The following is a 12875-nucleotide window of genomic DNA, read 5'->3' as shown; positions in this document are numbered from 1 at the left end:
GAGTGTATGTTGGTATTTCCATAATTCATGGTCTCTAAAACCTGCTGTTAGGGCAAAAGCAGGTTAGCGCCGGTGGTCTTTGGCTCGTACAGTAGGAATTGAACCTACAATCTACAGATTAAAAGTCTGGTGCTTTACCAATTAAGCTATTAACGAAGTAACCACTAGGCAAAGCCTGCTCAAATGGAAAGCATTAACACAGCCATTTTACATTACCAATCATTCTATGTGAGTTACCACTGTTGAATATGAACGCTTGCCACTGTAGTTTAAATATCTTCAGATCTAAACAGCAACGGAGCATAATTTGTGGTATAGTAAAATTCTGTACTCCAATGTTTATGACCATAACCATACAGCACCAATCCGAAAGGTTACGTAGGCGAAAATTGGCGCAAATGAAACGAGGAGAGATAACGTCTCCTTTGCTATTTTATTGTCTCTGTCAAACTGATTTCTCCGTCAAAACTGAAAGAATGACAGAGACAGTTTTGTCTGTCAAACTGAAAGAAAACCTTTAAAACCCACCACAAAGGTAAATCATGAATTTGAAGGCACGAATTTAGAAAACGCAAAAAAATTAATGAATAACTAGACAAAGTTTGAATGGTCTTAAAGTAGATACTGATGTTTTTAACAGTTGCAAATGCTTATAATTTTATCTAATTTTTCTTCTCAGTTCTTCTCTTTTATCTAATTTTTCTATACTTCTCCGACAAAAAAAATACAGCAATAGACGCGCTGTGTGTTAAAATTGGTATGTTGTGTATAACAGAGTCAAAGTACTTTATCTCGTCAACAACGTGGGACATCTCGTCAATTTTTGGATGGGGGAACTTCTCGACATTCCTCCCTCACCGGGGGGCTGAAGAACCCAGCAATTGTTTGTTTTAGGCAACAAAGCAGGATGGCGCCTGTGGTTGGACGGACTTAAAGTAGGAATCGAACCTACAATCTACAGAGTTGGAGTCTGGGGCTTTTACCGGTTAAGCTATTCAAGACGAAGTAACCACTCGGCAAAGCCTGCTTAATATACCACAACTAATAATACCATTTTATCACACATATGTTCTACTGTATTACCATTATGTAGATAGCCACTACCACTTTTAGACGAAAGGCTGTTAAGTCGAAAATGAATTTTGAAGAAAATTAGTTTGGTATAGTTTTTGTCATAATTCCAGCATTCATTAAAATTACAGTTTTCAGCTGCTAATTGGTACATTTACAGTCCGCCTTCAAGTTATAACTATCAACAGTGATGGTTGCAAAGATTATAATTTGGTACCATGACCAGTTTTGGCCCTACAGAAGTGGAAGTGGCCTGACAAACTAAGGAGTCATCTTTTAAATAAAGCAGGGTTGTGCCGGTGGTTTATGGGTAGTAAAGTAGGGATCGAACCTACAATCTACAGCAGTCTGGGGCTTTTACCGGTGAAGCTACTCACGAAGTAACCACTAAGCGGAGCCTGCTCAATTAACTCAAAATTATACCGTAAATAATAGCAACTGTCATTGGAATGTTATGATGTTATTTCTTCGTACACTTTCTTGAAGCAGGAAATTTGAATGTATTTTCTGATGCTGGGCTGTTACACTAGGAATATTGGCCGACAGAGCGTTTAGCCCACAAGACACCAATGAGAAATATAGCTGAAATCCAACTGAGATCGGATTCAACAAATCTGATTGGTCAGAGTATCCCTAGTTCGTCCAACCATTACAATTGTTATGCACACTGGCTGTCGGCTTAAACTCGTACAATTTTTGGTTGTCAGCAAAACCCACTGTCAGCTAATTCAGCAATCCGCATCTTTTACCATTGCTATCAAATAAATAAGCTCAAAATATTGTGATGGTAGAACTACAATGGTAATTACATACACACTCCATTCAGCCTACGAATGAAAGGACCGAAAAAGTTGATACTAAACTTATTGCTTTACTCGAACACACTAGAGAAAAGAAGCAACATCAGTTCAAAACTGCTGATTTTTTTCCTGTTTCTTGGTAGTCATTGCCATGATAGCGTAATTCAACGTTTGAATATATACGCTTTAATTGATTAAAAATGTAACGAAAAATCAGGTGAAATCTGAAATCGTTCTGTGCACCTCAACTGTTCAGGCAATTTTTCAATGAAATGTTAGTTGAGACCGACGTGAACTATTTTACTTTACCAGATGAATGTTTGCGTTGCTGATAATAGTACACAAGTGGGAAAAATATTGGTTTTACTTAATGTTTTAGTCAACTTAAACTTATCAGACATTTAGATTAAAAACTTGTAAAAAAAAATGGAAAAGAAAGTTTTGATTTTTTTCTTGTCCTCTGCTCAGTCATATCAATCGAAAAACAGAAACGAGCATCGATAAACTTTAGCCTCGATAAATTTCACGTAATTTTCCAAAATGTGTCAAATTTTTATGCAGAGTTTAATCTTTTTAACCTGCCAAAATATGTGTATTCATATATTGCGACGTTAGAAGGCTTTTTTTCTATAAATAGAGGTCTCAAGAATAAGTACCGAATGCATAAAATTGATTTTAAAACTGAAAAGGCTATCTTGTAAGATTCGTGTACTAAAAAAGTTTGTCTTGTAAGATTGTTGCAAGAAAGAGTATATCTTGGAAGATTCTTTGCAAGAAAAAGTTGATCTTGCAACACATTGCAAGATTTCAGAGGAACTTCTTGCAAGACGATGCATCGTCTTGCAGGATTCTTTGTTTACTTTGTTTTCGATTAGTGTTGGCATTGGCTGCACTTTATCATTCAATCTGTCTCTGCTCTTAAGCCTTAACAGAAGTTCATTATTAGAACAGTTTGGAAGATAACTTAGACTGTTCTTCTGAAAACAAATTCTCAGCCGATGAATCAAAAATCGATGATTGAACAGAAGCGTTAAATATCGTAACCAGTTTACAGTAAAACAAAAAACATTTTAAAAACTAGGAATTTCTATTGCAAAATTTTGAAAGCGAGAAGGAATAAAATCAACAATTGCAAAAAAATTTTGACAACCGATGGTTTTGCTCTTTGTCTATGATCGTTACAACTGCATTAAAGAAGAGGATCGTTTTAAAGCTGCAGTGTCTGTCATATTTTTGTCCTAATTTCTTTACTACAATGAAAACAATCAAGAAAACTGAACATCAAAACAAGTCACAATTTTTGTCAAATTACTTGAGTTACATTTGTTAAATTAGAGCTGTTTGTAGCATGCAAAAAGATCGCTAGTCTCAAGAACTCAGCTAGAATATTTAAGGAAATATATAGGAGTACCTTTAAAAGACATCGCATGTAAGCAATTACAACTGTTTTCAGATGGTATTCAAGCTGCTAATGCGTTGGGCTGCTGAGAAATGTTTGTCCTCGTGTAGATTGAACTAAAATTTTCAAGATTAGCAAGACATGGCAAAATTAGAAAAAAGACCTGAAATTTACAATATTTGAAAACAAAAAACCAACAATTTTGTTTAACACTTTGCAATCGTAGGTTAAAACTAGTTTCAGCAAACTTTAAATTTTCACATTAACGAAAAGTTATGAAAAGATCGTGTTAAAAAAACCACATAAAAGATTTTTGTAATAATTTTTTTTTCAAATCAAAGAAATAATTTTCAAATTTTTCAAGAGGGCTATCTAAGTCAACTCATGTACAGAAACGAGTGCGACCACATTCCTGGCTGTAGTACATTGAATAAATCAAAATTGCGTTCAGTTGTAAAAACGGCTGTCTGGAAATTCTTTTGCCTGATAATTCAAAAGGAAATCTGTTTGCGTCCTAATGGTTGGGATTGTTATTTCTATTGCTCTTTAGATTATCATTCTAATTAAGTCGTAGAAATCATAAATAACAACAGACAACTAATTTTTAAAAAGCGTGAATTCTTCGTTTTACCAGTGCCTGGATAAGAGGTTTTACAACTCTACTCAAAAATGCAGATGACATCAAGCTACTGAGATAAGCTGGAAAAAATTCTGGATCTTTTGAGTTTGTGCCCCCCCACCCCAGTACGTCATTCTCCCCCCAATTATAGAGCACGTGTCATTACATGGTAAACCAATATGTAAAAATATTGCATGTGCTTCTGGGGGGGGGGGGGTGCAAATAATATGCTCTAACCACTAAGCTGGGTGGGGGCAGAAACGGAAAAGATCCGAAATTTTTACACATAACAGTTGAATTCTGCTGGCAAAAAATAAACTTGCTGTGAGAATATTCAGCATAAAATTATGGAATCTTTTTGGTTGGTGCCCTTTTAGTGGGTGCATGTCATTTCCAACACCCAGACGCACGTGCATATTTCAACATAGTGAAATACCGTCTAATGGCCCGTGCACTCTAACTGGGAAAGCATAACGTACTGGGACAACAAAATAAAAGGACCAAATTATGAAAACGACGTAAAAACTCAATAAAGACTTTGTTTTTGAACAAGAAAATGAAAGCACATCTTTGACAGCCATCAAAAATTCTTTGAATAATTTCCTGAACGCAAAGAAATATTTTTTAATTTTTTTGTTATAATTTCAGGGTGTTTTAATTATTTACATCTTTCGGACCACATTATTCATCTTGAAGAATTCTCAAAATTTGAGATGATCACCAAAAATTTCAGCAACGCTTTTCTGCACAGAAAAATTTCAGTTTTTATATAAAATTCAATTTTAGGTGCCGGTTGCATTAAAGATACAGCAAGTTCTAATAAAAAAAAGATTCAAATTGCTGTTCAAACGACAAAAATTTATCGCATTAAATTAGTGCTAACCGACATTTTTTTTTGAAAACTTGAAACTGTTTAATTTTGTCTTTAAATTTTATGCTCGGAGATCTCAAAAAATCACACTCATTTCTCGGGGTTGTGCAAAGATACGTTGAATATTGTCTGCGTAAGAAAAACGGTGAAAACGAAAAATTCTGCTCATTTTTTTCAGAAATTCTGTGGACCATAAGAACAAAGAAAAACAGGACAAACAAGGTGAAAACGTTTTTTTCAAAGCCTTAACCTTGTGTACAAGGGTCTGGTCAAAATTTGATAGAAAAAACTGATTAGCTGCTTACTATCTGCTTGACCTCCGTAAGAAATGACTAAAAACACTGTTCGACTGAGGCTTAGCTGCTTAGCTGTAGAAAGCATAAGAATAAACTCAATAGAAATTTCATATTCAGATAGCGCTAGTTAAGTCAAATAATTTAGGTCAATTTAGACAAGTTAAGTTAGGTATTTGAGATTAGCTTTCTGTTATTAAAGGTTATTGTTTCGAAGGCGCCAGAGAGGGGAGTTGAGTGATATATCTTAAACAAACACATTGATGAACAAATGCATATTGAGCTGTCAATCTATTTTGATTAATTAGCAAAGTTGTATTTGAGCATCAGGCCTAAGTCGAAATGAGTGATTTAAGTTTAAATGAAAACTAGAGAGCGAACATTTGAGGTGAACTAGATATTTTGATCAAAATTGGAATTTTAATTTGAAGCAAATTAAAGTGTGATTTTGAATTTGCAAAATAATTTGCACCCCAAAACCTGGTACACTCAACTTTTTGAGTTTTATTTGTCATTGGACTCCGAAAATTTGTGGAGATGTTGCCCTGATGATTGTCCATATATAATAGGGATGCGCGGTAGGTTACACCTTTTTGATCTGAGTTATTTAAGTAGAGTTTTGTTGATTTAGAGTAAATAAAAAGGCAATTTATCAGTTTTTCGGAATACCACCAAGCGGATCTTTCCCGCCCCCCCCATGGAGGTTATATTAAGCGGACGTTTACCAAATTTCAATGGCATGTACACCCAATAGTCCTCTCAAGCTGGTTTACCTTTCGGGCCAATCCGACCGCCCAACTCTGAGCCATTGACACCGGAAGTGGTGTGATTTGAAGGCTTTCGATATTTTGAGCGAAAAAATGACTGTTCAAGTATGATACAAGGGTAACTAAGGGTTGCAATGGGTATTATGTCCAGAGTAATATAGCACATGATCATGGGAAGGGTTTACGAAGTTGTGGGAGAAATTTATTAGCAATTTGAAATAAGAATAGGCAGTTTTCACTAAAAATAGTTAATACTGAAATTGAAATAGTAATTTCTCTAAAAGTTGAAGTCGGATTGACCTGAAATTTGGGGGATAGACTAAATTGGGTACGGGGAATCCGATTTTGAGGTCGGATTTGACCCCACACCAACCTGCATGGAACTAGCGCACGCCCGTGCTGCGGAACGTAAAATTTGAATTGCTCGTGGAGTATTGGTAGTAACCCTATGATTTTTGGAGGGTTAGCGTAACTTTTCAAGGGCTTTCGATTGGTGATATTTTCATTCCCAAATTCCGACCGGAAGTTGGTGCTTCGGGACGACCCGAGTGCCGAAAACCGGAAATTGGCCTTTTTGAGCGGCCGAATGACTTTGAAATGGTAATAATATGACAACCTGAGACAGTTAGTGACAAAAAATAACCACCCGGTCAATTTTGACGAACTCGAATTTTTCGGGTTTTGGCACCCACGACTCGTTAAAAATTTTCAAATTGCAAACGACTCGCAATGGCTGATCTGTTGGTCATGAAACTTGGCAGGCAAATTAAAGGCACCCTATAGTTACTAGAAAATTTTACCCGAAGACGTTTTGACCACTACTTCGCAAATAATTAAGTTCCGAAATTTGGGATCATCCGGGAGGTCGATGAGGGAGGTCGGGAGGTCATACGGAAAAATGTGCGCAGTCATTGCTCGTGTTCTAGTGGGAGTTAGGCCATGAAATTTTGTAAGTTGGTGCAACTATGAGAGAACTTTCCGTGACAATAGTTATCTTTATCAACTTGACCCCTCATTTTGGACGAATGACCACTGATTGACTTCTGGAGGTCAAATTGTGGGCTCTTAGGAATATTAGACTTTTCGGCGGTTTTTAACTGGGGAATTGCATGAAATATTTTCAAAATTGGAAATTACAATTGGTCTTTGGTTTAGGGCTGAGTTTATTTATTTATTCAACGCGTGATATTCGACAGGGATTGATTGCAGCTAATTAGTTTTATAGCGGAAAAAGAGGTATGAGATCTTTTCAGAGTAACGTTCAATGTTTACTAAGCAAACACTGATTGACATGTCAGGTGCAAATATGAGATAAAGTGGAGTGGATTTGATTACATAAGAGTTCGAAGGTCGTGTACCTAAGATAAGGAGAAAGTTGAACAATGGTTTGTAGCAGTTCAATGACAGAGCATAATTTGATATTGGTTATTTGCATAGCAAACAAAGCCCTTCTACGGAATGTGACAGATTGCAAGTGTAAGTTGCAATGTTTACTTAAGAGATTAAGGTTTGTTTGCTTGAGATAAGAGCGTTTTGGTAGAGTATAAATTGAAGTAACACACACACACACACACACACCCACACACACAAACAGAGAGAGAGAGAGAGAGTCCAAACGATTTGCTGAGACACAGTAGAAGTGGAACACAGAAGAGATTTTGGCACAAGCGAGAGATAGTAGTTGGTTTAGTGGGACTAAACTTTAGAAACTTAGTGTGAAAAGCAGAGAGGAGACTGAACTGTGGAGGTATGTAATTGCAAGACCAGTTGGGATACTGTGAGCTGTTTTGATTTAGTTCATTTGGGAAATGAACCACGGAAATTTGTATTATTATTGTAATTACTATTATAAATTGTCTTGAATTTGTCTTTTCCATTGATGTGCAAGTAATTCTCTTACCTTTGTTATCCATATACCTAGAATTGATATTACGAGCCCCCATTGTGAATTAACTTATTTCAAGGCAATCTAATTTACAACAGCATACAAGAGTGGAAGAGGGGAAATTGCAGAGTAACAAAATAACGCTTGCTTCACCAATTCAAAACCTTTGGTTTATTTTATTTGATCGATCTTCTGGGCGACAGATCCACCTCACTGTCGGCCTGATTAGAAATTCAGAAATTCAGAAGACGACAGTGGCGCTCCTGGGTGGGCTTCATTTCTTAGTCACTTTTTGCTGTAGATTATTTTCTGATTATTTGAAGAGCGTGCAATATTCGTTGGAGAAACTGCTGAGAGCAGACCGAAAGCTGACTTACATTTTGTACTTGGGTTACTAAAAGTATGATTATGTTTGGTTATCAGTTGGTGAAGCCTTTTCCTTCACCAGGCTACGAAATTTGGGACGATTGGTGTGAACATTATTTGAGCACTGGCTTGAAGTTGGGATGGACGGAAGAAGAGATGATGAAGTGGTTGCCTACAAAGTTGTGTGGGTGGGCCTTGAATGCAGTAAGTGATTTACCAAGAGGTTATTGGCGGTCGACTCCAGGGAAGCAAGCTTGGACACTGACCGAGACGCTGTATCAGTTTGACATACGATTGTTTGACAATCCAAATTTTTACGAGCGATGCTACAATTTGTTTGTTAGAGGAAAAGCGGGAAGTAGGGTGGAATTCAGTGAAACCAGTGATACTGCAGATCAGAGAACGCGACAGCAGTGTTCTCAAAGGCAGGTGGTTGATACAAGAAGTAGCCTTGGCATTTCTTTAATGGATCAATTTTGGCAACCTGGCAGAAGTTCTGAAGGCTTTGGCATCGGGTCCAGCTGTGGTTTGTCAAGAAAAGGAGCTTTCGGTAAAGATCTGTCCGGAGAAGTGGAAGTTACGAGAAATGCTGAGAGTGGTAGTAGAATAAAAATTCCAGCTTACGGCGATGCATTGGAAACTGGAAATGAGGTCGAGTTTACGGAGGAAGTTTGTGATCAACCAAATCACGAATTTTCTAGAGCAGCGCTAAGCGAATATGAAAACAGTGGATTCAGAAATATTCCGACAGAAGAAAAAGTCATTGAGCGGAGAGTTGAGTCTTATGGACCAGATGAGCATCGTGCTATGGAAAAGGAATGCGTGCTGTCACCAGAGTCTGGGGAGCTAAGCGATGAACAATCGGATGATGACACTTTGTTCGAAGATATTTCGGATACAGATTTTTCGGATGTAGAAGAATTTGATGTCAACGATGCGAGAAGCGAGACAGGTTTTGCCGCGAGTTTGAACTCAGTAGCATGCGACAACGATAACTGCAGTAGCGAACGATTTTGGTGGTGGTGTCAAAGCTAGCAGAAGCGATATGTTGGTTGGGAGCCTGGGCCTTGATGGAGTTAAAGAAAGGAGGTATGGACCTGAAGCTCTGCAATGCAACAAACGAGGCTGATGAGACACAAATGTGTACAACTGAGTGCACTGTGGACACTTTCGAGAATTGGACAAGTTCAGGGGGAACTGATCGGCTGTTGATATCTGCAACACAGAAGGGTCAAAGCAAAATTGCGGCAATTGACCGAAGTAATTTTGCACAGTTGGGAAAGGAGTTGGAGGAATGGGTGCAATCGCAATTGAATGAAAGTCAGCTTAATGGTAGTGTTCCGGTCGAACCAACGGATGAGCATCAAGAGGACAGTGCTGGAGTTGACAGAACAGGGAAATCCGATCAGAAGTCAATGGTTACAGTGTTGCACAGTTGGGATCGTGACGATCAACAACCTAGGATGGAGGAATCTAGCGAGTTTTTGATTGAAGTTGAGCATAAAATGGATAGAAGGATTGCATCGCGATATCCGGAGATTGCAAAGCTGTTGCTGGAGAACCGATCGTTGAGCCAGAAGGAGAGGTGGAGCCGTTTGGAAGCATCAAGACAGCAGTCATGGCAGGATTACAGGAGAAATGGTAGCCACAGTGGAAGAAGAGGTGGACATCCATTCAAGCATCAGAGGAAGAAGGTTTTCGTGCACAGGTGTATGATGCTAGGGACGTTGACAGCTAAGTTATTCAAGTTTTTTTATCCCAATTGTTGTCTACATTGTATTAATCCATTTTATCGAGACAAAATGATCAAGCACTATAGCCCAAGGGAAAATTTTTTTTCAAAATAGGATGATTTAGGGAAATGTGTAGCTCTGGTAAAACTATTTTGAGGATTTGTTTTTTTTACCTCAGTGATCTTGGGGTTCCCGGGGATAAGGTATGTCAGAGGCAAGAGAGTTTGATCAAGAATCAATGTTGATGAGTTAGGTAGAATTTGTTAAAATTTTAAAATGAGAAATTGTTTTCTAATCTGATTTAATCAACCGCTATTCAAATTTTGGTGCAGTTAGTTTATATTAACCCGGAGCTAAACATAGGTGGTTCACTTCACTAGGTGGACAATTATTAAAGTACGTAGGAGTAAGTTATTCGGATCACAGGATAACGGCTCGGACTTATTCGGGAGAATAATAATCTAGGAGGGAGGAGTGTAGAAAGCATAAGAATAAACTCAATAGAAATTTCATATTCAGATAGCGCTAGTTAAGTCAAATAATTAAGGTCAATTTAGACAAGTTAAGTTAGGTATTTGAGATTACCTTTCTGTTATTAAAGGTTATTGTTTCGAAGGCGCCAGAGAGGGGAGTTGAGTGATATATCTTAAACAAACACATTGATGAACAAATGCATATTGAGCTGTCAATCTATGTTGATTAATTAGCAAAGTTGTATTTGAGCATCAGGCCAAAGTCGAAATGAGTGATTTAAGTTTAGATGAAAACTAGAGAGCGAACATTTGAGGTGAACTAGATATTTTGATCAAAATTGGAATTTTAATTTGAAGCAAATTAAAGTGTGATTTTGAATTTGCAAAATAATTTGCACCCCAAAACCTGGTACACTCAACTTTTTGAGTTTTATTTGTCATTGGACTCCGAAAATTTGTGGAGATGTTGCCCTGATGATTGTCCATATATAATAGGGATGCGCGGTAGGTTACACCTTTTTGATCTGAGTTATTTAAGTAGAGTTTTGTTGATTTAGAGTAAATAAAAAGGCAATTTATCAGTTTTTCGGAATACCACCAAGCGGATCTTTCCCGCCCCCCCCCATGGAGGTTATATTAAGCGGACGTTTACCAAATTTCAATGGCATGTACACCCAATAGTCCTCTCAAGCTGGTTTACCTTTCGGGCCAATCCGACCGCCCAACTCTGAGCCATTGACACCGGAAGTGGTGTGATTTGAAGGCTTTCGATATTTTGAGCGAAAAAATGACTGTTCAAGTATGATACAAGGGTAACTAAGGGTTGCAATGGGTATTATGTCCAGAGTAATATAGCACATGATCATGGGAAGGGTTTACGAAGTTGTGGGAGAAATTTATTAGCAATTTGAAATAAGAATAGGCAGTTTTCACTAAAAATAGTTAATACTGAAATTGAAATAGTAATTTCTCTAAAAGTTGAAGTCGGATTGACCTGAAATTTGGGGGATAGACTAAATTGGGTACGGGGAATCCGATTTTGAGGTCGGATTTGACCCCACACCAACCTGCATGGAACTAGCGCACGCCCGTGCTGCGGAACGTAAAATTTGAATTGCTCGTGGAGTATTGGTAGTAACCCTATGATTTTTGGAGGGTTAGCGTAATTTTTCAAGGGCTTTCGATTGGTGATATTTTCTTTCCCAAATTCCGACCGCAAGTTGGTGCTTCGGGACGACCCGAGTGCCGAAAACCGGAAATTGGCCTTTTTGAGCGGCCGAATGACTTTGAAATTGTAATAATATGACAACCTGAGACAGTTATTGACAAAAAATAACCACCCCGGTCAATTTTGACGAACTCGAATTTTTCGGGTTTCGGCACCCACGACTCGTTAAAAATTTTCAAATTGCAAACGACTCGCAATGGTTGATCTGTTGGTCATGAAACTTGGCAGGCAAGTTGGTAGCACCCTATAATTACTAGAAAAATTTACCCGAAGACGTTTTGAACACTACTTCGCAAATATTTAGGTTCCGAAATTTGGGATCATCCGGGAGGTCGATGAAAATTGTGCGCAGTCATTGCTCGTGTTCTAGTGGGAGTTAGGCCATGAAATTTTGTAAGTAGGTGCAACTATAAGAGAACTTTCCGTGACAATAGTTATCTTTATCAACTTGACCCCTCATTTTGGACGAATGACCACTGATTGACTTCTGGAGGTCAAATTGTGGGCTCTTAGGAATATTAGACTTTTCGGCGGTTTTTAACTGGGGAATTGTTGCATGAAAAAGTTTCAAGATTGGAAATTACAATTGGTCTTTGGTTTAGGGTTGAGTTTAGTTAATTATTCAACGCGTGATTTTCGACAGGGATTGATTGCAGCTAATTAGTTTTATAGCGGAAAAAGAGGTATGAGATCTTTTCAGAGTAACGTTCAATGTTTACTAAGCAAACACTTATTGACATGTCAAGTGCAAATATGAGATAAAGTGGAGTGGATTTGTTTACATAAGAGTCCAAAGGTCGTGTACCTAAGATAAGGAGAAAGTTGAACAATGGTTGGTAGCAGTTGAATGACAGAGCATAATTTGATATTGGTTATTTGCATAGCAAACAAAGCCCTTCTACGGAATGTGACAGATTGCAAGTGTAAGTTGCAATGTTTACTTAAGAGATTAAGGTTTGTTTGCTTGAGATAAGAGCGTTTTGGTAGAGTATAAATTGAAGTAACACACACACACACACCCACACACACACAAACAGAGAGAGAGAGAGTCCAAACGATTTGCTGAGACACAGTAGAAGTGGAACACAGAAGAGATTTTGGCACAAGCGAGAGATAGTAGTTGGTTTAGTGGGACTAAACTTTAGAAGCTTAGTGTGAAAAGCAGAGAGGAGACTGAACTGTGGAGGTATGTAATTGCAAGACCAGTTGGGATACTGTGAGCTGTTTTGATTTAGTTCATTTGGGAAATGAACCACGGAAATTTGTATTATTATTGTAATTACTATTATAAATTGTCTTGAATTTGTCTTTTCCATTGATGTGCAAGTAATTCTCTTACCTTTGTTATCCATATACCTAGAATTGATATT

This window comes from Convolutriloba macropyga, chromosome 4, assembly GCF_964194025.1.
Source record: "Convolutriloba macropyga chromosome 4, txConMacr16.3, whole genome shotgun sequence".
Lineage (NCBI taxonomy): Eukaryota > Metazoa > Xenacoelomorpha > Acoela > Convolutidae > Convolutriloba > Convolutriloba macropyga.
Note: the sequence above shows the minus strand (reverse complement) of the source record.